Genomic DNA, 24,210 nt, shown 5'->3' with positions numbered 1-24,210 from the left:
GAATAAAGTTGGTTTCCTTTAAGGGAGCATCTTTTTAACTGCAAAGAGTAGAAGTCCTTCCACCAATGTGGCACCCAGATCCGCAACTATTCCTCGGCAAGTGTCCTTAGTCATGTCCTTCCAGGAACTAACACAAAGCTATCGCTCCACAATGATTTCCTAGAAAGAGTTCAACAACACAGACAGCAGCAACCACAAAACCCTCAAACACCATCCTCCCCACCACCTCCAGTAACAAATAGATCCATCCAAAGACTCACACCTGAGGCAGACACGGGTCCTACTTTCATGGTAGACGGAGTGACCCCACGTGTGCTGTCACACTTGGTTGTTTAAGTCTTTCCATGAGTGCCTTTGGCTGTCAACAGAGCAACTCGCTGGCCCAATCTGCAGAACGGATGACAAGTCTGTAAACAAGTAGGACACAGAAGCCCAGAGCGAGGCTGTGCTGCCCCGTGATTATTCCAGGATCCGGACAATTCCTCCCCCGTCCCTGTGCTGCCGGGCCTGGTCGCAGAATCAGTACTCATGAGAACTCGGGGCTTCCACAAAGTTCGTTTTATGTCCGTGACATTTAGGAAAGCAACAGCCTATGACACCCTATAAAGCTCAGGTCTGCTCGGGATCCAGTCACAGATCACTTTTGGGGGAGAGCCGTAAACGCCACGCTTGCATGTTCGCTCTCTGTGACATGCTGAAAAGTAGCTCTGTGCCTTAAGAGAACTCGCGCAACAGAAACGCAGCTGTGAGAGGAGGGGCTTCTCCCGTATTTTTCCTTTTGTAAGTTATGTCCTTGCCCTCCTTGGGAAAGGAGCACAGCCCACTCTTGAAAAGTGAACAACCAATCTGTGTGACCACCAGTGGCTTCCACTTTGCATAAGAACGTGCTGAGCCTGTGTGCAGGGAACAGACTTTGAATGTTACAGAAAAGAAGGGAAAGAAAAAGGATGGCGGGTGATGAGGTGAAGAAAGGCAAAAGAAATGTAGATGCAATTCAATTTCCTTACACCTTGCAGCCCACTGGTCAATAGCTGACACAGGACCGCCTCAAGGAACTCACAACTGCCTTAATGTTAACGCTCTGCTGGACGCAAAAACCAACCTCAGCTTGAGGCTAACCAGACCTCCAGGGTCCTGTAAGCCTTCAGGAACATATGGAACTCCTGACGGAAACTTCATTTGGCTCTATGCCCCCATCCTCCCCCACCCCCAAATTAAAACTTTATAACCAGTCACACCTCACAATCCCAGTGCAGCTCTTCCTGTCCCCCTGTCCTGTCCTCATGCTTTTTATAAACACCTTTTTGCACCGAGAACGTCTCACGAAGTCTTTGTTTTTTGGTTTTTTTTTGTTTTTTTTTTTTAGTTTATTTATTTTGAGAGAAATACAGGGAGAGAGAGAGAGAGAAAATCCCCAACAGTCTCCCTGCTGTCAGCACAAAGCCTGACTCTGAGCTCAGTCTCACAAACCTGTGAGATCAGGACCTGAGCCAAGAGCAAGAGTCAGATGCTGAAGCCACAGAGCCACCCAGGTGCCCCGAGAATTCTTTCCGAGCCTTTCACTCCCGGCGCACCTCATATCGGCAGGTACCTAACCTAACACTTCACGGTGGAAAAGTAGCACTTGGCCTCACCACCTAAGACTCACGACCTGCAGCAGTTATACAGAATTGATTCCATCCCGCAGATCTAACTACCGCTGACGTGATGAGCCAGACACCTGACATGGGTTGTCTGTCGCCGGGGTACCGGGGTACCGACTCACCGCGAACTTAGAGGCTTAAAAGGACACACGTTTGTTACCTGACAGTTCTGTGGGTGAAAAGTCCCAAAAAGGATCTCACCAGACTCAGATGGAGATGTCAACAGGGCCACCGCCCCTTCTGGAGGCTCAGGGAGACTGAGCAATTTAATCCAGGGAAACCTCACTACAGTGCAGTCGGGAGGTTTTGGCAAGGGAGCGCCTGTGTCCTACCCGCCCTGGTTTCCTCTGTCTCCATGTTCCGCACCACCAGCTACAGCAGGGAGACATCTCCTCCTCTGCCTCCTCCAGGTTGAAGGCACCCCTGTAATTCCAGGGGGCCGCCCGGATATTCCAGGACGATCTCCCCATCTCAGGGTCCTTGACCTAAGCACCTTCGCAGAGGCCCCTTTGCTGTGTGATGGATCATTTTCACAGGATCCGGGATGAGGCTGGGGACCTCCCAGGCAGGGGGCATCATTCCGCGGACCACCACACTATTGACTCAGGTGACAACTAATGTCGGACGCCCGCCCCCACCCCCAAGTCTCTTCTAATTTCAGCAGTCTAGTAAAAGTCAAGCACACGTCAAGGCCCAAGGGAGACAAAGGCAAATCAGAAACCAGAACGCGAGGGACAGGACCAGGAAATTGCCCCAGGACTAGTCTCTTCCGAGTAGGTGCTGCTTGGTTTTCCAGACCTGGCTTTTCCCCACGGAAGGGGGACTTTGCTGGCGGAAATCTCCTCCAAGGGGAAGCGCGCAGGGGGGGAGGAAGGGACGGCAGAGGCAGCGTGGGGCGCCCGGGCCCCCACTAACCCCTGCTGTGACCTCTGGCAGTGGGGGGAGGGTCTAAGTGAGCTCAAGGCAGGTTTCCGTGGACCCGCCCCCGCCTCAACCCCGGGATCCTGGTGCGCCCCCCCGGGCGTCCACCAGGGGGCGCCGCGGCCCCGCCCCGCCCCGCCCCGCGAACGCACCTGTAAAGCAGCAGGCACGAGGCAGTTCTCAAACGACAGGTGTGGGTTCGCGCGCCCCAAGCTGCCAGACGTTCGGTAGCCCCGCGCCGGTGTCCAGCCCTGGTGCGGGGGGACTGGCTTGGCGGCTGAGCCCCTCAGGTGGAGCCATCGCACTGTGTCTCCTTCAAACCGGGCTCTGTGCAGAGAGAGAGAGAGAGAGACAGCGAGCGAGAGAGGTGTGTGGGCGCTTCTCCGGCTGGGGGACGTCCTCCCTCGTGTTCCTCTCAGGCGGGCGCAGTCGGCCGGGTGCTGACCGCCGCGTGGGCGCCACGACGGGCGCAGGGGGCGATGCGGGAGCTGCATGGAGAGGGAAGACGAACGGGAAGCAAATCAGTGTGGAGGGGAGAAGACGGAGGAGACCCGCAAGGAGAGGAAGGAGGCGGGGGGCGGGAGGAAGAGGAGAAGCCTCAGCGCTGAGATCCCGGCGGGAGGGGAACTGGGGGCAGGGAGACCGCGTGCGCGTGGAGCCCGGTGGCGCGGGGAGGGGCGGAGAGTGAGGCGGGGCCGTTGCGTGCTGACCGGGGCGTGGCCTTATGTAAATGAGGCCGCGGTGGGCGCGGTAGGATTCCAGCGGGCGGTAGAATTCCCCCGGCTGTGGAAGCGCCCGAGCTGTGGCTCGGCTTGTCTGAGGACGACGTGTGTGGGGTGAGGATGGTTGAGACGGGAGTGGGTGCGGAGGGTTTTGGGGTGCGGGGAGGCCAGTGACCGTGTGTGTACAGTGTGGTGCGTGTGAGGCTGGGTTGGGGCGGAGGGGGAGGAAGTCATACTTACCTGGCAGGGGAGACACCATGATCAGGAAGGTGGTTTTCCCAGGGCGAGGCTTGCCCATTGCACTGCGGGCGTGCTGACCCCTGCGATTTCCCCAAATGTGGGAAACTCGACTGCATAATTTGTGGTAGTGGGGGACTGCGTTCGCGCTCTCCCCTGGTCAGCGGTCTTTCAAAGACAGATGTGTCTGAGTGCTTCGTTGCCTTGTTCTCTTTTCTTTTCTTACCTTAGAGTGTGTTTTGCACAGCGGAGTAGAGTAAATTGCTGCTCTTTTCGGCCATTCTTTGCTTGTGCTAGCTTTCGTATTCGTCTCGTGTGTGGTTGGTTGTCCCTCAGGTTTGGCGGTGGGAGCAATGTCCCTTGGGGAGTTCGAACTGTTCCCAAGTAATTCTCATTCCTGTCCCCCTGATCCTGATACAAAGGCTTTTGAGGGTTTTGCTTTTTAAAAAACGGCGGGGGGGCTCTGAGCTCTCGCCACACCTGAGGCACCAGGACTGGAAGTGGGAGCTCAGGACCTGACCTGAGCTGGGTTATGAGCTTGAGCCCAAGTCAGATGCTTCACCGACGGAGCCTCCTAGGCGCCCCACGGGTTCGCATTTCTTAGTGATGGCCTCAGTGCTTTCTCTGCAGGAGGGGAGGGAAGTGGGGCTGCAGTGGTCAACCATTGCCTGACCTCCCCATTTCCTGCCAGCAAGTACAAGGGAGCTCACAGGGGCCTAAGGCCAGTGCTACTCAGAGGTGTCTTTGGGGAAAAAAAAGAAAAAAGAAAATCACTCCAGGGCTGCCTGGGTAGCTGAGTGGTTGAGCGTCCAACTTTGGCCCAGGTCATGATCTCAGGGTTCCTGAGTTTAAGACCCACCTCCTGCTCTGGGCTGACAGCTCTGAGCCTGGAGCCTGCTTTGCATCATGTGTCTCCCTCTCTGCACTGCGCACACTCTCTCTTTCAAAAAATAAATAAGAACCATTAAAAAAAAAAAGAAAAGAAAAAGAAAAACACTCTGAAAGGAGGGGATTATATGGAAAAGACAAAAAGAATCACAGGGGGATTTGGTTGGGTTCCCACAGCGTCCCCGTGGGTTGGGGGAAAGGGGACTCTCACACAACAGGAACTCAGGAAACATGCACACAGGGATTGGAGCATATGGAAGGCATTTCACACATCTGTAAACATTTTGCCTAACGTGGAAATCGTGGTATGTGCTTGGCCGTCATAAGGTGCCTGAATCAGGAAATCTGGAGGTACTCTCCCTGAGGAAAGGATGGGGCAACTACCTTTGTTCTTGCAGAGCCATTCTGAGCCCTGAGAGAATCTTACATGTTGACTGACATTCCTCAAGATTAACGCAGAGACCCTACACTTTTAAGTTGGTTGGGTTTCCCGTGTGTGGCCAGAGGTCCCCTGGCGGACAACAGTTGACACGCGGAGTACAGAAGTAGGCCAAGAAACAGAATATTACCTGGATATACCACATTACTTACCGCCCTCACTAGTCTCACTGAACATGGGAGTGGGCATTTGAATACCTGGTATTCAACAAGGTTTATGGAAAAAAAAAAATGGACAGTTTGGGTTAATAGTTTAAATTGTTGTGTCCACACTGAATTCCATGGGCAGTGAAGAAAGTTTTCTAGGTTCTGAGTGTGGAAATGAGGGGCTAAAGGATAAAAACCAATTCTACGACTCAATGTTACTTTGGTAACTTAGTATCTTTCACACTTGACACAGTTTTCTTTCATTTTGTCTGACGCCCTGCTCCCGTGAGTAAGTCTAAATGTATTTGTACAAGAAAGTTGCTATCAATACAAAATATAAAATCCATACCATTGCGTTTGGCCCTGCTTATTCCTAACGGTATTTTAGGCTGGTTTCTAACTGCTTGTAGCCATGTTATGGCTCCCTCTGAAGGCAGCCCATTCTAGCCACAGGCACACTTCTCCTCGGCCCCACCTCTAGTCTAGGTTAAGCAGACCCTCTGAGCTGGCTCCCTCACTGGGGGAAGGATGTAGGTTAAGCAGGTAATAAAGGGAAATGGACAGAGGATGCTTAAACCAGGCATTGTCATGAGTGGGATGGACAATGTGGGAGGACCATGGCATTGCTAAAGTAACATGCCTGGCGATATCTCTCGCTCTCTCTCTCTCTCTCTCTCTCTCTCTCTGCAGACTTGCACTGCCCAATGAGCAATGCTGGGAGAAACCATTGTATCTCTTCTCGGAGGAAGAAAATTGGATTCCTGCTGATTTATAAGCTCAGCCTAAAAACTCCACCCAATTTGGACAGAAGAACAGGAACTGGGTTCCTTGCAGTTGCTCAGTTCCTTCAGTGACGCTGGCCTGGAGAGAAAGAAAGGTACCCCCAGTCAACTTTCCGCATAAACATCGACTGAGGAACCTCTTGCAAACACACTGTAGGGAGAGTCCTTACCTACGACATGCCTGTAAGTGGCAGGGATCTCGTGTGAGCAGAACCCTGTAGGGACTCAAACATATGCCCGTGGATTTATGTAGCTTAGTTTCCTGGAAACTGTCGCATCAGTTATGTGAGTATCAGCCTAGCAGATGACTTCTACCAGGTTCATCGACTTCAACCAGATTCATTGGGTACAAGTGACGACTTCACACAGCACTGAGAGAGCACGTATGTTAACTCGGGGCCAGAACACGTCCTAAGGTGGGAAGAAGTTTCTTGCAGTTAGTGTTGGTTGTCCCAGATTTCTTGTTGCTTTGCTTGTGCCTCACACAGTTAATTTTATCCTCGAAAATGTACATCAAACTTGATACCAGAGAAGATTTGTGGGTTTGGTGGGTCTGATTTGGCAATGCAGTATTTTATGTGTGTCCTTTTCAGATGGATGTGCTCTGATGCAATTCTCTGACTGTTCTTAAAACACTCATCGTGGCCAAGATAAACAGGGATACTCTGTGAGCAAAGCGACTGGTGGATCATGGATTAAATACGTAGTGGCCTTTATGGCCACATTTCTTGCTGACACGTCTTCCAAAATCACGTATTGTTCTTTTTGCGTGTGCCCATTTGTGACTCCCAAAGCCCAGAGCCACCTTTCCCTGCTACCTTGTGGTCCTTGTCCTCAGTTCCCTACGAGTTCAGGATGATGACAGCTCTCATTAAATCCCACACAGGAGAAAGCCCATATATCGTAACTCTCTATCCCTTAGTAAATGTTAATTTCCCATATTAGGAAAGGAGCAGAGATAAGAGAATATCAAGTACAGTGAGCACTCTTACCTTGAGGAGGTACATCGACCTTGGGGAAATCTGCCACACCACGATTGAAAAATTGTTCCCTGTCTCCCCTGGCATAATCTTAGGAGAAACGTAACCTTAGGAGAAATTTCGGATTTCTCTTCAGCCAAATCAGCAGAAACGTACATCCCATGAAACAGGTGGGGGTTTATATAATCATTGCAGCCAGAAAGATCACACCCCACGGTCTCAGTAAGAGAGTGGTAGAAAGAACCACCATGACAGGATTCGGGCTGTGGTTGGTTGATGGCGGGGAGGCTGGAAGGAAGCAGGGTCTGCTCTACCTCGAACACTGGTAGTCTGCACTGGCCCTTCTTGACTGCGGTGAGAGTCAGCAGTCATTTCCTTACGAAAAGAGGAGGGTGTTTGGGGCGTTGTAGTTTGCACGGTGACCTGGTGTTTGTGGGGCCTGCTTGGAATAATCAGGTAGTCTTGTTGTGTCCCATTGTCTCAGGGTTCAGAGTCTCTTTGAGGTTGAGATCCTGTATCTGAGACTGTTTATTCCCAGCATGAGAACAAAACAGCCAGGCCGGGATGTCAGCAGGGCCATTCAGGGCATCAGAGGCTGGCCTTGTTCTTTCTCCCTGGAAATCCCTAACCTAGAGGTCAAGAAAGAGAGCACTCTGGGCTCACAAGCTGTAGGAGCGAGCCTGGCTGAGTTACAGTGTGACTTTGCCTGAGTGTCTTGAATTTTCTTTTCTGTGGCTCAGTGTCTCATTTCAAAATGGGGCCAATGGGAGTTTCTCCTACACGAGTCGTCCCCGGTGTTACAGCAGAGGTGCAGGTGAAGCACTGAGCCCAGTGCCTGGCAGGGAGTAAATACTCAGCACGTATTAGCTCTGCTCGGTCCTCTGCTGTCAGCATTTTTACCATCTGCCTCATTCTTTTTTTTGTTTTGTTTTCCAAATATACTTTATTGTCAAGTTAGCTAACATACAGTGTAAACAGTGTGCTCTGGGCTTCGGGACTGGATTCCCATGATTCATCGCTTAACATACAACACCAGTGCTCAACCCAACAAGTGCCCTCCTCAGTGCTCATCACGAAATTTCCCCTCTCCCTGACTCCCACCATCAACCCTCAGTTGTTCTCTGTATTTAAGAGTCTCTTATGGTTTGCCTCCCTGACTGTTTGAAACTATGTTTTCCCCTTCCCTTCCCCCATGGTCTTCTGTTAAGTTTCTTCAGTTCCACATGTGAGTGAACATACGGTATCTGTCTTTCTGTGACACTTATTTCACTTAACGTCCACATTGTTGCAAATGGCAGGATTTCGTTCTTTCTCATTGTCAAGTAGTGTTCCATTGTATACATAACCCACATCTTCTCTATCCGTTCGTCAGTGGATGGACGGATTTAGGCTCTTTCCATAAGTTGGCTATTATTGAAAGCACTGCTGTAAACATTGGGGTATACGTGGCCCTCTGCATCAGCACTCCTGTATCCTTTGGATAAATGCCTAGTAGTGCTCTTGCTGGGTCATAGGGTAGTTCTATTTTTATCTTTTTGAGGAACCTCCACACTGTTTGCCAGAACGGCTGCACCAGTTTGCATTCCTACCAACACTGCAAGAGGGGTCCCGATTCTCCACATCCTCGCCAGCATCTGTTGTTTACTGAGTTGTTCATTTTAGCCACTCTGACTGGCGTGAGGTGGTATCTCAGTGTGGTTTTGATTTGTATTTCCCTGATGATGAGCAATGTGGAGCATCTTTTCATGTGTCTGTTAGCCACCTGGATGTCTTCTTTGGAAAAGTGTCTATTCGTGTCTTCTGCCCATTTCCTCACTGGATTTTTTGTTTTTTGGGGTGTTGCGTTTGGTAAGTTCTTTATAGATTTTGGATACCAGCCCCGTTATCCGATCTATCATTTGCAAATATCTTCTCCCACTTCATCGGTAGCCTTTCAGTTTTGATGATTGTTTCCTTTGCAGTGCAGAAGCGTTTCATCTTGATGAGGTCCCAATAGTTCATTTCTGCCTGTATTTCCCTTGCCTTTGGAGATGTGTCGAGTAAGAAGAGAGAGGGGGACACAGGATATGAAGTGGGCTCTCTGTGCTAAGTGGGCCCTGTGCTGGCAGTAGATACCCCACCTTGAGGTTTGAACTCACGAACCGTGAGATCATGACCTGAGCTGAAGGTGGACGCTTAACTGGACTGAGCCACCCAGGCACCCCTAGAACTAATAGATTTTCCATAAAAAGGAGAAAACCTCTGATGCTGCATACACCTTCCCCACCACCAAAAGAAGCCAATTTATATCCCAGGGAGAGAAAAATCAATCTATCGTCTACATGCCCACCAAACCTACAAAGCAAGGCCATATATTTTAAAACCGCAGCAAAAACTCATTGTACAAGCACTTTCTATTCACCTAAGATGTCCATGTACAAAGGCAGTAGAAAAAGAGTACTAAATATGCAACACTCAGGGAGTCCTGATTCCGTCACTAGGAGTCATTTAAAGACGAACTCTGCCCAATAAGAGATGACTGGGGAAGTTTTGACTTTTGTACAACTGATCGTCACTGAATACACTTCATTGTAGATCTGAGACAAAAGTCTGGGTGTGGAACCAGTGGGAGAAATAGGATGTAAATGGCATCCGTTTCACCGGGCGGAAACAATCCTATAAGAAGTGGCAGGTGGAGACAGAAGAGAAAATGGAATAATGTCAGAAGTCTGAGGTTGGGAGATCAGTTAAAACTTAAGTGTTGTTTTCATTTATTTTTGAGAGAGAGAGAGAGACAGAGAGAGAGAGACAGTGTGAGTGTGGGGGCAAGGCAGAGAGAGAGAGAGAGGGAGACAGAATCTGAAGCGGGCTCCAGGCTCTGAGCTGTCAGCACAGAGGCCGATGCGGGGCTCGAATTCACGAACCGTGAGATCATGACTTGAGCTGAAGTCGGACGCTCAACCAGTTGAGCCACCCAGGTGACCCTGTGGTTATTTATTTTTAAGAGAGAGAGCATGCAAGCGGGAGAAGGGCAGACAGAGGGGAGGACGGAGAGTCTGAAGGTGGTTCTGTGCTGACAGCAGAGAGCTCGATGCGGGGCTCAAACTCATGAACCGCTAGGCCATGACCTGAGCCAAAGTTGGACCCTCAACCTGCTGAGCCACCCAGTCACCCTGAGATCGTTTAAATCTTAGAATGGCGATGTGACAAGGTTCACAAGTTAATACAGAACCAAACATGTCCCGCACTTGTGATGCAGTGTTCAGCCCTACATATACAACCTTTCTAAACAACAGGTGCACATTCAGACACACATATGTACTCTTGCCCGTAGGGGAAATATAGCCTAAAAGATACAGAGACTCAGCAGTAAATACCAGAAGAGAACCAAGAACATTTACATCATGATGGTGATGGATTGGAGCCCTGAAGGAAACATAATTCACCAGTCCCCAGTGATTGTCAAAATAAACACTTTAATGATATAGAACGGGGAGGGAGTGTTCTTTTCCACAGCACAATGCCAGCAAATACACATACACAAGGATGATACAACTAGAGTTTTTCCAACATACAAACAGATACGGTTGTGACACACTGCAGGGATCACTAAAAGATGGTAACATTGTAGAGACAGACTTTACAGAGAGCATCTTCGCACATTCTCAGATGTCACACCCAAACAGAAGACCATGAACGATCTGATAGGCCCCCCATAGAAGGCAACCACTGCTGCTCTCACAATGATGGTGATGGCAGACTGGACGCTCTGGGTCTCTGGGTGGGCGGAGCTGGGACACACACAGCATTAACTAGGGAACGCCCGGGGGAAAAGGGTTAGCCTGAATTTAATCAGGAGGAAGTGATCAGACACCTTCAGGATGTAGACCATCAAGCCAGACATCTGGCCTGTCCCCTACAGACAAGGAAGCGTCACCACCACCAGAGACAGCCACAGAAAGGTGAGGAGATGTTTGGGGTTCGAAAGGACTACACAATTACGATAGCACAATCTTCTGAGTCCTTTGGAACCCAAGATATCTCTTCTCCTTTTTGTCGTCTTATTTGTGCTGTGGACACTGGCTGTTTGAAGAAAGACAGGCCCGATGTCTTGTTGGATGGTCGAAATTCTGCAGTTGTCTGATCCCTACCTCGTGCTCAGATTCAGGCTAAGCCTCTTCAGCAAGAACGCTGCGTAGTTAATGCTGTCTGCTCCTGGCACAGCCCAGCCGGTGGCCCAGAATGTCCAGTTTGACATGGGGTCTATTGCCACGTTGCTCCAGCCTCCGCTTATCCGCAGGATGGAATGGAGAGGAGCCAGACCGAAGGTGTCTCACAAGGGCGTGTGGTCTGGGCATTGGTTGCCTCGGCGACTTATCACGACTGGAGTCAGAAGAGCGAGAGTTCCTCTCATCAAACCAGACTTTTGGAGTAAAAATCCCAGAGAGTGGCTTGTGATCGAGATGTCGATTCTCAGCAAAGGATCCCTCGCATGTTCTGTTTGGGCTTTAGCTTGATTTGCTGCTTTAGAGTTCTTTTCAGCAAGTGGAGAATGATGGGGTTTTATGATGGGGTTTCGTTTCAATGAGGAGTATCTTTTCTTAGTTCCTGGAGTCCTTGGTATCTGAGACAGAGAGTGAGAGAGAGAGAGGAATCAAATGTGAGTTTTGTTCAGGTCCTGCTGACGGCTGAGCCTGGAGGGATGGCTCCGTGGTGACAGAGGCCAGGGGCGAGCTGAGCCCCCGTGCAGAGAAGGAGCTGAAGGGGGGTCTGCAGGCAGGCTGAGGGGGAGAGTGAGAGCCACAAGTCTGAAGCAATAGCCCCCTCAATTGCATCCAGCCTACACTGTAGGATGCAGGGACCCCTGTGCTCCCCGCAGCAGGCACCTGGTGGCATCCCAGCTCAAGGCTGCCCTGAGCTGTTGCCAGGTCCCGACCATCCCTCCCTCAGCAGCCACCTCACCCTGGAACCCCCTTCATCAGAAGCAAAGTGATGGCTTTCTCACGTCTCCCACGGAGGGATGTGCTTAGCCCCCGACACACACGTTCAGAAACAGACTGCTGAAGGAAGGAGGGGGCCCTCTACAGACAAACACACCCCTTCTCACCCTGCCCTGGTCTTCTGAAGGGGGAGGCCAGGCTATGGAACGAGCCCCAGGATGTGAGATGCAACAGGGGCCTCAGACTATGTCCCAGTTCAGTCCTGCCGTGTGCAGATGAGGAACCGTGGGCCAAGGGGCTGATAAGGACCACCTGTAGCCGTGTGACCTGTGCCTGACACCCTGGAACTGAAACCCAGGCTTCGGGCCCTTCCCATCCATGTGGGGGTCGGGAGACGAAAGCCTCCGATACGGGGGTGCGGGTAGGCAGTAGACGCTGTTGGCCGCTTGGCTGGACGGAATTAAGGCTTTGCACAGAAATCCTGCCCCAAAGGGGCTGAAAAGAACCCCAAAGGGAGAAACTCCAAGGGGAATGACGAAAAGAGCGGGGAGTGTACCCAGGGCCTCACCCCTTTTTGCTCAGGGACCCCAACAGCCCCTGCAGGGCACCTCACGCCAGGATACACCTGAGGGAACGTCTAGGAATATTCTCAGTGGAGACACTCGGAACTCCGCAGAGAAAACGGAAGAGCCTTCCTTTTAGTCGTCTAGGTTCTCCTCGCACGTTTCCCAAACTGTCCCTGAGGAGAGAGTCTCTCGGTGTTGACACTTATGTAAACGAGGGCCTGCAAAGGGCAGAGGCAGACCTAAGCTTCTTTACTGAGGTTTTATATGAGGAGAAAATTTGATTAAAACATTTCCTTTCCATCTGCAGTGCACCTGTCAGGAGGCTGGGAAACGCATTTAGTGAAGAGTCAACCGTGATTTTCATTGCACGAGGAGGAAAAAGAGCCCTGAATTCCATTACTGGTAATCAGGGAAGGGAGTGTTGTTCTTACACTGGGTTTCTAGGCAACATTTCTTTCTTACTGCATCCTATAGTATAAAAATTGTGAGACACTTGGATCCAGAAGAGGGAGTATTCATCGAATTCATTCATGTGTCTTTGTCCTCTTCTTTCTCTGGGCTCTATTGAGGGAGGAATGTCAACTCCATCAGGGGCTGATACTCAGCTTGTCCACAAAATGAGTGACACACACACGGGATCCTTCTATATGGCTTATGAACATCCTATAGATCCACAGTCCTTCTGATTCCTAGGTGCATACCAGCAGAGCTTTAAAACATCTCCCGTTACCCACACCCCAGCCCAGAATGTTGAAATCAAAATCTCAAGGTATTGGGTGGCGGCATTCACGTGAGTTCAAAGCTCAGTCAGTGTTTCTTTCACGACAGCGTGATTTAGAACTATTAGCTAAGCTACTCTGTTTCAGACCACGGTGGGTGTTCTTGTCCTCATCTCTGCCACCATGACGATACCGGCCCTCAAGATTTTGGTCTTCCTTCGGACACCCTCCCATGAATCCCCGTTCTCAGCTGGACTTGTATGAGGCACAGATTGTCTCGTGTTCCCCTGGATCTCGCGGGGACTTCACACAGCTGCCCAAAGTTAATTCAGTCAATGCTCGCGAATGTGCTCTGGCCGGAGACTCAACTCAGTTCCTTTCGGTGGATCCTTTTATGAACCAGCTGAGCATGTAAACACGGTAACGGCAGTGAAAAGGGAAGACAGGTGGATGCCTGAACATCTCATGTCTGTGCAGGTTGGAAACCTGGCCTCTGCATCTGTGTTTGGCCAGTGTCCCTGTAGAGTGCCATGTCTGTGTCCACCTGATGCCAGCTCTCTTGAGGTCCCAAGGTATGGACACTGAGTCCTGGAAACCCCAAAACACATTATCACAGGCCTGCTCACCTGGGGCTGAGGACAAACCTGACCCCAGGCAGGCCGTGTGGCAGTCCCAGAGGTGACCCATGTGGTCGTGTAGTTTTTGTCGGGGTGCTCTTTCTCCTCAGTTTTAACACTTCTTATTCACATGGAGAAGCTGAGGGGTAAGTGTCGTCCTAGGTCGTGTTCCCGGAAACACCCCAGAGGAGAAGCCATGTGCAAGAGACATTAAGACGATGTTCTTGATGGGGCATCTAGGTGGTTCAGTCGGTTAAGCATCTGACTCTTGGTTTTGGCTCAGGCCACGAGCCCACAGTTTGAGGGTTCAAGCCCTGCATCTGGCTCTGTGCTGTCAGTTCAGAGCCTGGAGCCTGCTTGGGATTCCCTCCCACTCTCATTGCCCCTCCCCGACTCGTGCTGTCCCTGTCTCTCTCAAAATAAATAACTTTAAAACAAAAATTAAGAAAAAAAAAAAAAAAGACAATGCTCTGGGAGAAAGAGGTCATGGAGCTGGGGAAGCAAGGAAGGAAGTCAAAGAAGTCACGAAAGTGGGTGCCTTGTGCCAAAGTGCCATGTGTTTCGTGACACGTGTAAATGATGCTGGTCTGCTGAGGGGGGCCATGGGGCCTAATTCTCCGCGGCCGTGAGGGCATGGGAGAGGGAATCCCAGGACAGCCCCCGTGGGGACACAGCACAGCTCACATGGCACAGCTGATGGAGATGGGAGGGCCCCCAAGGTGGCAGTCCCCTGTGGCAAACAGAGGCAGGACCAGACAGAGGCAGGACCAGGCAGAGGCAGCGGCAGCTGGGGGAGGGACCAAAGGAGGAAGAGAAAAACAGTTTGGGGTGTGGGCGGAGCTATAATCTAACAGAGCAACAGGAATCCATACCCCAAGAGCCACGGACGCCATTACCTCTGTGCCCTAAGCTTGAAGGCCACGGAATCTGCACGCAAGTCTGCCCTCGCCGAACTGCACTTTTCTCTTGATCATCTTCTGTTTCATCACCACCAGGGCATTAACGTGGCCAAAGACTTGACCTGCACACTGGTTGGCCACCGAGCCCTCAGCAGCGTCACCCTCCAGCTTGGGAGGGTTCTTCACACCCATGGAAGCTTCCAAACCCTGCTCTGAAAATAAAAGCACATCAACAGGATACACTGTTAGTCATGATCTTCCTGTGACCAAATCCTCTACCTACGCTGACATCGAATAAGGACGGTGGGCAGGACGAGAAAGGCCATCGGGAAGTTCACGTGTGAGGGGCGCCGAGGGACACGCTTTGATCACAGCCTCTGTTGTTGACCTCTCTCACGCTACCCTGTAAGGATAAGAGCACGAGGAGGGCAACATGCCCCCAGCGCCAAAAGTGAAATTGAGAAAAGTAGAATTGGTCAAAACACACAGTTCTGACAAAGAACAGACAAAGGCCAGGAGATGGTGCTCAAAAGAGACTGTCCTATTCAAGGGAGGAGTCAAAGTTGAAGGCAAGCCTTTTGAGAGTCACCAGGAAACCAAAGCTGGGGAATTTACAGAACACACCCCAATATTTGATATATTTCATATATGTACACTATGCAGAGCATACACACCGAATATATGTAATGTGTGTGACATAAGACATAAATATGTGTGTCTATAAGCACATTCTTATCTAATTGAGTAAATGGGCAGTTAAGGGTTGGGGGACATCGAGCATAAAGTTCTAAACACTCTTCGGTCAGTTGCAAGTGGAAAATATAGACAAATTTGAGAAGGATGAGAAGAGTTGTGGCAAGAAACAGGTGACCTTTTAAGCACCAGGGAAGAATTACAGGGCAGATCAGGCTGAGAATCAAACAGAGTAAAACCACCTGCCCCAGAGTGATAGTTTGTCTTCCCCCAAATTCATCTGTGGAAACCCAATTCGCAATGTGATGCTGGGTGGGGTGGGCCTATGGGAGGCAGATCCCCCCAAGAAAGGGATCTGTGCCCTATGAAAGTGACCCCACAGAGCTCCCTCACCCCTCCACCCTGTGAGGACAGAGCAAGAAGGCGGCCACACATCACCAGGAAGGAGGTACCACCAGGTGCCCAATGTGCCACTGTTTGATTTTGGTTCTACTCAGCCTCCAGAACGGGAGACACAAATCTCTGCTCTAAGTCACCTGGTCTATGGCAGTTTTGTTATCACAGCCTGAATGGACTAAGAAACCCTCCTTGGACAAAAGTCTGGCATGGAGCCATGTTTCCTGCTGAGGCCTGTGTGGAAGGTGAGCCACAGAGAGGGACTGAGCCAGCAGGAGAGTCTGGGCCGGGACCACGGGAGTCAGGGAGAAGTGGCAGAGAGGCAAGAGGGAGAAGACAGTAAGAACCAACTGTCCTCAGCCAACTGTCAGGGCTGTGCTTCCCTGAACTCCCACTGAGGCGTCCTCTGGAGCATCTCCACGGGGCGACAGGGCTGCGCCCTCGTCACCTCACTTGGGACCTGTGTCTCCTCTTTTCACAGATGAAGTCGGCGCCTGAAGGAGGAGACCCAGGCTCCAGGAGGGGACACCAAGGGTGGGACGGTAAAGACGACACAACCCAGGGGAATGCTGAAACGCTCGGTCTTCATGAAATCTGAGCTGACGCGGATCCTGATGACAAAGAAGCTGGGGACGTGCTCGTGGAGATGAGGGGGGACAAGAGGAACTAGATGAAGTGTTGGAGAACGGAGTGTGCACTTTAGGAAAATGGCCCCTCATAGTTGCAGGGAAGGGAAACCAGGCAAATGCATGGGAAACTGTCGTGGGGCCAGTATTTCCACTGTTACTGTGAGCGCCTAACAGGGAATATTGGCTGCCTGATGGATGTTGAAGGAGAGAAAACACTGGCCCACAAGCCTTGCTGAGAGAGTCCGGGAAGATGGGGTCCAGCGAAAGCGGAGCCAGTTAAGAACAGCTCTAGCACACGTGAAACAATGCCACGGAACCATTTTCCAAGTGTTCAGACACCACAAAGACACAAGAATTACGCATTACAGATTCACCGATGTTCTCAAGCCATTTTGCTCACTCGGGCCCCTGGAAATTATGTAGCTTCATGCTCCCAGCATTGATGGGATGGAGATCCCATTTTCAATGGTTTCAGATGAAGGGTCCGAGGGGGACATACATGAGATGATGAATAACTTGGTCAGTAAACAGCCAGAAGGCTGCAACCCCGGCACCTGGGCAGACAGAGCTGACCCTCAGCCCCAAGCTCTTTGGAGCTGGAGCGTTGTGAGTTTGGAGCTGGGCAAAGCATGCCTGCAAGAGGCCCCATTGCTGCCCCCGCCCACAACCCTGTGACTAGAGCTTCCTACTCCCCCCGCACCTCTCACCTTGGAAGAGCGGCCGTTGGCTCCCAGAAACCATCGTGGCTGCCAGTCTCCTGATGGCGGGGGAGGGGCGGAGCCTGGCTCTGCGGTCACCACAAGCCAACTGCTGGTCCGGCTGCCCTGGCACAGAATTGGCCACCTGGGTATTGGACTGTGGCGGTGCTTGTGAAGCTTGCACCTCCGGCCTTGGGAAAGTCAAGTTTCCACTTGATGGCCCTTGGGGACCGGGCACCTGCATCGGGGCTGAAGCAAGAAGACACTTCAATGGACAAACCCCAGTTTTCTTAGCACTGCCAGAACTTCCATTTGTGATGTCCTCCCGCCCCGTCCCCCACTGTCTGTGAGACCAGCCAGTGAGCAGGTACAAAGGCAGACATCATGGAGACGAAGGCGATGTCACCGTTGTGTCTATGCCTGGGCATGCTGAGATGGCAAGTATCCAGGATGCAAAGTCCCTGAAGGGAAGGTCACCCCCTGGAGTCCAGACGGCTTTGCATGGGAGGCGAGCTCATGCCTATTATTCTGCAGTAGTACCCTTCGTCCTACAGCCTAGGGAGAAGGTTCTAGAGAGGCCTCAGGGCAGAACGAGAAAGAATTGCTGATATGTGCCCCAAAAGAAAAAAGAAGAGGGGGAGAATTTGGCCTCAAGGCTTCAGATGCCTGTTTCTCCCTGGCTGGTCCCAGTGCAGGGAGGCTGGGGCAGGGCAGCCCTCCTGGGGCGACCCTGCGGCAATCACAGCCCACACACACTGTTCCCACGTTCCCACCAGAACCTGCACCGGGGACGGGCTGTGCATAATGGAGAGGCGGCCTTCATTCATCTCCGCCCATCCTCATAGCCTCTCATGACCCAGGCTTAATGCAAGGCCATGTCACACACATCACCCTCCTGAGACGCGTCTTAACCTGTCCCATCCCTGCCCCCATGGAAACCCAGACCTGGCTGTCAGTGTCTCTGACACAGAGCTCTGCAGGGTTACCGGCGTGCCAGGCAGCCAAGTGAAGAGCCACCATGGGACCCCTAGTGAGAACACAAATCGTCTGGGACCTCTCAGCTCTGATTGTTTTCATGGAGCGTCTCCTGGAGACCTTGAGCTCCTGGAGGGGCTGGATGAGCCCTGGCTCTGCTCACACCACAAAGTGCACTGACAGGGTAGGAGCTGGCACTCCTGCAGGGTCAAAGGGGTCGTTGGGGCGTGGAGCAACTGTTCTCTTTGCATTTACGACTGTTTCAGATCATTTGGGTAGAACTGGGTGCTCTGGTACACAGGGAGGCGGGCGCCCCAGGAGAAACAACTAGCAGCTCAGCAACGATTTAACAGATGCAGCCAATGTGGAGCTGACCACAAACCTGGGTGGAAAGCCAGGGAGTTTGTAGGAAGCCACACAAGAAATACAATTGGAAGCAGAATTGCACAAGTAGCAGAGGTCTCCTTTTGGAACAAAACAAAATCAGGAAAAAACAAAGGAGGACTGTCACCCAGCTGTCTCCGGGTAAGACAGCGGTGGCTGAGATTCTGAACCCTTTTTTCCATTTTCTCCATTTCTCCTCTCGAGCCTCACTTGGTACCAATAGCCTGCATGTCGGACGGAGCCGGGGAACTGAGGGCAGCCTGGGACAGAAGGAAGGAAAGGGCTCTGAGCCACAGGATGCCTTTTAAAGAGTGAATCCGAGAGCAGAGTTCAAACTGGTACGAGCCTACAGGGCCTGTTGGCAGGGATGCAACTCTCAGCCGATTCAGGTTGTTGAAGACACAGAGGACAGGCTTCCTGGGGCCCCAGCAGGAACTTCGTGCCCCCCACAAGAACAGGACTCACCATCTACATCCACGCCCAAGAAGACTTCCTCTTTATCAAAGGTGAATGAGGCACTCCTATAAGGCCTATAGGTGTCTGACAGGTCATGGCCAATGCAAGGAGTCAAATGACATTCCCCCACTGAGTCCTGTGGGACTTCATCCTCTGGGGCCACTGGCAGCTCCCTGCAGAGCCTGGTGTTGCTGGGAGGACGAGACATGCAGAAAGAAGGTTTAGTCAACATGCAGTGCCAGCTTGTTTTGAGGGCACGGCGGAGGGAGTGGTCACAGAACACAAGCGGGATCCCCACAAAGGGAAATGAAGCAGTCTGCCTGCAGCTGAGGCCACAGTGTGGGTGCACGCAGGATAGGTGCGGGGGGGGCGGGGGGGGGGGGCGGGGACGGGCAGGTGCTCAGGGCATGGCCAGAGCGCCAGCTTATGGGGCAGGAGTCGGAACCACCCCAGGGCACAACAGTCATGACCCACAGCACACCAGAAGACGATAAAGCAGCATCAACACTTTGCCATACACTGTGTGGAGATTTACACAAAGCACCAAGAGAACCCCAGGCTAAGGCAGCATTGTAGACTCCTGGATATCTCGTGGGCCCAAGGCTGACGTGTCTAAATACTGAGACGTGAAAACTGCTTTCCTAAAACCATCCTTGCTGTGAATGCCCGCCAATGTAGTAAAGGCAACCGGCAGAGAGAGCTGTGCATCTTACGCAGGACCTAATACGAGGAGAGACCGGGAGAGTGCAAGGCATCCTGGGACTGCTTAGTCCACCTGCGTCAGTGGACTGCAGATACTCCATTTGAGAGGGATTAATAACGGGGCCTATGCAAGTACCACATGACACAGAGGACCTTGCTGAAGGACCACCTTGTGGGTGTTGGAAGGGATGAAATAGGTGCATTTAGCACTTTCTAGATTGGCCTAGATCTGAGATTCCCAGATGTCACCACTGAATTAAAGCCCATGATTCTTCAGAGTTACCTGGGGCATGTCGGGTCCTGGTCTTCTTCATCGCAAAGATCATTATGATTGTCTGCAAGTAAATACAGACCGGCCAGTCACATAAACAGAGCAGCACTTGGACATGAAAATTAAGTGTCCCATGCAACTAGCACACGGGCACTAATGTCCTTAGTTGGGCAGCAGGGCATTGAGGGAAATAATCCAGGAGGCCTCACGAAGTGTCTTGGGAATGTGCCTTGGCTAGCTTTCCTAAAGCATCGGGCAGGATTTCCCTGATCTGGTAGAGCCCCATCTCAACAGTCTGTCTGCAGAGGTCAACCTCTGTTTTACCACAGATTCTGGTGAACGGCTTACCTGCATTCTCAAAACTTACTGCAACCTTCTCTCACTAGCTTCCCTCATGACATACTCTAGGTGGCAGGGTTTTAGGGAATTTCTACAGAGGCCAGACTGATGCACGGAATCTGCAGACCCTCAAATCAAAGGAAATCTTTTGTCCGTGATCCCTTTTGCTACACAGGCACATGGGCCACAAACGGGGTGGGGCCATGCACGGGGTGGGCCCATGCCGGGGCTCAGCTATGCTTCAGGGAAACGTACAAGCAAGCTGACGGTAGAGGTGGTTATGTCCTGACACTCAGACGACGACTTAGGGAAGACAACCAACACAGAGGACACGGACACTGGGGACCAGAGCAGTGAAACCAGGGAAACAACAAACCCAAAGACATGGGTAAGGCTGACATCGTCTTGACAGGCACAAAACTTCAAGGAACATTGTTTGGGATGAAAGTGAGAGGATGGCAGTTGAGGAGAGACATCGTGTGGAAATCAGGAACAAGACAGACTCCTCTGCGTGTGCCTCACAGATGAGTGTGAGTTTGTCACACCCGCGCTGACCCCAATGTCCTGACTTGTGTCAGGGGCCACAGGCATGGCCTGAGATGAGGAACACAGGGCAGGGCCCTGATGCATCTGATGTCTGCGCTTAGAAGTCTATCCTAGAGCCTGACTCAGATCCATAGGTCTACGGGGCTGAAACACCTGGATAACAAATTCCAACACAAGCAGAGTAGGGATACCAAACTATGGGGTCGACCTGGGAGTCCAGTTGGAGCTTTATCACCTTCGCAGTGGAGGACTCACTAGCTACTTCCAGAGCAGGACAGACATCCAGATCCTCATATGAGTTGATGTTGGCCCTCCTGTGTGTCCAGGGGGAATCAGATGGGTCAGGAAGAGCTGAGTAAGTCAAATAGCATTCATCCAGTGAGTCCTGTTGGACATCCTGCTCTGCACTCTCCGGCAGCTCCCTGCCGAGCCTGGTGGGGAGGGGAGATCTGAAGATTAAAACAGGAAAAGTAGACACCACAGCATCTTACTGGTTTTCACGGGAAGCCGAGAAGTGTAGTCATAACGTAGGGGCAACCCCATTATTGACAGGGAAAACTATCCTCCTGTTTCAGGGGCACAGTGTGGATGCTATGGGGGCAGGAGAGGCAGAGAGGGAGAGACAGGGAGACACACACACACACACAGAACAGAGGTGTTCAGGGCACTGGCCACAGAACCAACTTCTGTGCACCAAACTGAACTACTGTGGAATGGATGTCATGACTCACAGCACACATGGAGAATCCTAAACATGAGTTCAACCCTTTTGCATCAATTTTGTTGATATACATTCAGTGGCTAAGTGAACACATGTTAAAAGGCATCATCCACACGGAGAGGTTTGTGTCTTCAAGGACTCTTTCTCTTACTATCGTGACATCATGTGAGGTTTTTTGATTTTTTTGCAGTTATCCATTTGCTACAGCAGATCCTCAAAGAGGTAACACCAGAGAGACAGAAGTAGACACGTCTGTCACTCTGGTATTTCCCAAAGGAGAGATCAGGGCAATACAGAGCACCTCAGGGAGTGACAATTCACCTACTTCAACTGACTGCCGGTTATCGAAATTGAGGGATCATTAAAGGAACTTATCCACATAATACATGAAGACACACGTCATGGCCAAAAAAGACATTCTGAGACTGGAGAATGGATGAAATAGGTAAATTTGGCGGTTTCTGTTTTTCCTTTGAAATGTAGAGTTGAACCACTGAAATAACAACCCATGATTCTTCAGACTTACCTGGCGCATGTCAGGTCTTGGTCTGGTTCCTCCTCTTGATGGGTCTGATTTTCTGCAAATAAATACAGACGGGGCCAGTCACATTAAACAGATCCCTGCTTGCACATTAGTAACCCAGTGTTCGGTGCCACCCGGGGACTCAGCTATGCTCAATGAGAGCACAGGTTGAGTGAGAAGGATATTTCAGGGTGCCTCGGATAGTGTGACGACTGGCTTGATTTCCTGGCCTGAGCCATTGGGAGAAATTTGCTTTCTCCAAGAGATCATCATCACAATTTCCTCTGTTTTGAGTCTGTGCAAACACTTTCAGTTCTCTTTTTCACACAGATTCTGGGGACCTGGCCTCTCTACTTTCTAAAAGGATTACTGCAGTTTTCAGCCTTTCTTGTGAGATACCTGGTTGGTGACGGCTTAGTGGAATTTATACACTGAGATGGAACAGACAGCATGCAAGTACAAACCCTGAAATTAAAATGAGTCTTTGGAGCTACACAGAAACCTTGGCGCAATTCCTGTTGATGAGGGAATGCCAACGCACAGCTCTACTCCTGGAAACACGCAAACGAGCTAACAGTAGAGGCACGTAGGGTGGGTTTTCAGACGAGGCTTAGGAAGACAAGCCAAAGCAAAGAGATAGAGAACGAGGCTAAGAACAGGAAAGCCAAGGTTACATCTTTAACCCTGGACAAGGATTCTGACTGACTGTGGCAGGCATGGATTCTTAAAGGACCTGGCTCAGAGATGAAATGGGGAGCATGAAAGGTGAGAAGAGGCATTGCATCCAAGGTCTGACAGACACCTTCTATGGTCGTGTTGCTGAGGCGAGTTGTATTTGTCATGCCGCCCTTGGGTCCAATGACCTGACAGTGAAGCCCAGGGGACATGGGCATGTCCTGGGAGTAGGAAGGGAGAAGAGTTCCCTGACCCACATGATGTCTGTGCTTGAAACTCCATCCATCCTGGAGCCTGGCTCAGATCCAGATGTGTGTACAGAGCCTGCACACAGGGAGGAGCTCTCTCAGCACAGCACAGGTGTGGGGCACAAAGACCAGGAGATGTACGGGGCAGTCCAGCTGGAGCTTGATCACCCTGACAGCGGAGTACTCACTGGCCATTTCCAGAGCAGAAGAGACTTCCAGTTCCTCAGGGAAGAAGACGGCGGTGCTCCTGTAAGGCCAGTAGGAGTCAGACAGGTCAGGAAGAACCGAATATGTCCAGTAGCGTTCATCCAGAGAGTCCCACGTGATTTCCTCCTCCACCACCTCTAGCAGCTGTCTACGGAGCCTGAGGCGGGAGGAAAACTGAAGATTAACCGAAGAGGGATCTGAAACCGTATGTCCTGTCTGGCTTTGATGGAAGGCAAGAGGCATTTTCACAAAAGCAAAGAGAGTGCCTCATTAATGAGAGAAACAACTCTTCTTTTTGTGCGGGACAAAGTGTGTCTGTCACAGGGGCGGCAGACAGAAAGGACAGTAAGTGCTCTGTACACTGGCCACCTAGCAAGCTGATGAGGAAAGAGCCTGAATTAGCACCGTGCCATCCAGTCCTGACTCAAAACACACAGAGTCACAGGACAGCAGTGGCTCCCTTCCTTCCGTTCAAATGCCCTTGAGTCCTGCATGGAGTGGCCCAGTGCGTGCAGCTTCTGGGGCGGGCTACTGTCTCAGAATTCTCATGCCATGAAGGCCTGTCTCTCTCAATATCACGGCATGATGGCACATTTTCGTCTACGTACATTCTTGCTCTGAAATACGTGCCCACAGGCTAAATCGAACGGGGCAGAAAGTACATTGCCTCTCTCTCTAAAGCTGGGGAGAATGAGTGAGTGCAGGACTCCCTGTGCCTTTAGCTCACCTGGGCCAGCTGACTGTGTGTTACTCAACTTGAGTCGTAATTAAGAAATGGGAGCAATACAAGTACCACAATGAAAACAGAAACCATTGTGAAAGCGGATAATTGGCCATTGACCGAATGGATAACATGGTTCTATCCAGCACTTTCTGCCTTTCCTTGGATCTGAGGTCTGCAGACGCCACCACTGATTTCCCAGCCCCCAAGTATTCAGAATTACCTGGGGGCATCTGACTCTCGCCCTTTCAGCCCCTGGTGACCAATTTGGTTGTCTGCAAATAAATGAAGAGAAAGAGTTCCATTAGGCAGATTCCCCTCCACAAATGCTCACTCCCGTGTGCTGTGTAGCAGAGGACAGAAATAGAAGCACAGTCATAACAGGCAATTGTGAGAGAAATCATTCAGGAGGGATTCAGTAGGGCCCTGGAAAAAATCACCGGGATTGCCTTCTTGAGCCAGCAAATGTCCCTGATAAGACAGGTCATGATCACAGTATCCTAAGACACGTCGACACAACAGAAAACTTATCCCTTTTCCCAGAGATC

The 24,210-nt window shown here is 51.1% G+C and overlaps 2 long non-coding RNA genes, 1 other non-coding gene and 1 pseudogene across 3 annotated transcripts; 2 read left to right on the top strand and 2 right to left on the bottom strand.

Annotated features, from left to right (window-relative positions):
* Nucleotides 1-543: 543 nt before the first annotated feature.
* On the bottom strand, nucleotides 544-3,216 carry LOC128774510 (uncharacterized). Its single transcript, XR_008419045.1, has 2 exons — nucleotides 2,717-3,216; nucleotides 544-893 (listed from the first exon to the last, which is right to left on the bottom strand). It is a non-coding gene; the product is annotated as an uncharacterized LOC128774510 (long non-coding RNA).
* A 29-nt stretch (nucleotides 3,217-3,245) lies between these two features.
* On the top strand, nucleotides 3,246-12,766 carry LOC128774511 (uncharacterized). The gene is made up of 2 exons (XR_008419046.1): nucleotides 3,246-3,400; nucleotides 12,551-12,766. It is a non-coding gene; the product is annotated as an uncharacterized LOC128774511 (long non-coding RNA).
* LOC128774517 (U1 spliceosomal RNA) lies at nucleotides 3,519-3,682 on the top strand. Its single transcript, XR_008419051.1, has one exon. It is a non-coding gene; the product is annotated as a U1 spliceosomal RNA (small nuclear RNA).
* The window catches only part of LOC128774509 (neuroblastoma breakpoint family member 6-like), a 31,037-nt pseudogene continuing 17,020 nt past the window's right edge, over nucleotides 10,194-24,210 (bottom strand).

Source organism: Panthera pardus, unplaced genomic scaffold (genome assembly GCF_024362965.1).
Source record: "Panthera pardus isolate Hobbes unplaced genomic scaffold, ASM2436296v1 HiC_scaffold_329, whole genome shotgun sequence".
Taxonomy (NCBI): Eukaryota; Metazoa; Chordata; class Mammalia; order Carnivora; family Felidae; genus Panthera; species Panthera pardus.
The sequence above is the reverse complement of the archived record's forward strand: the minus strand, read 5'-3'. Positions and strand labels throughout refer to the sequence as shown.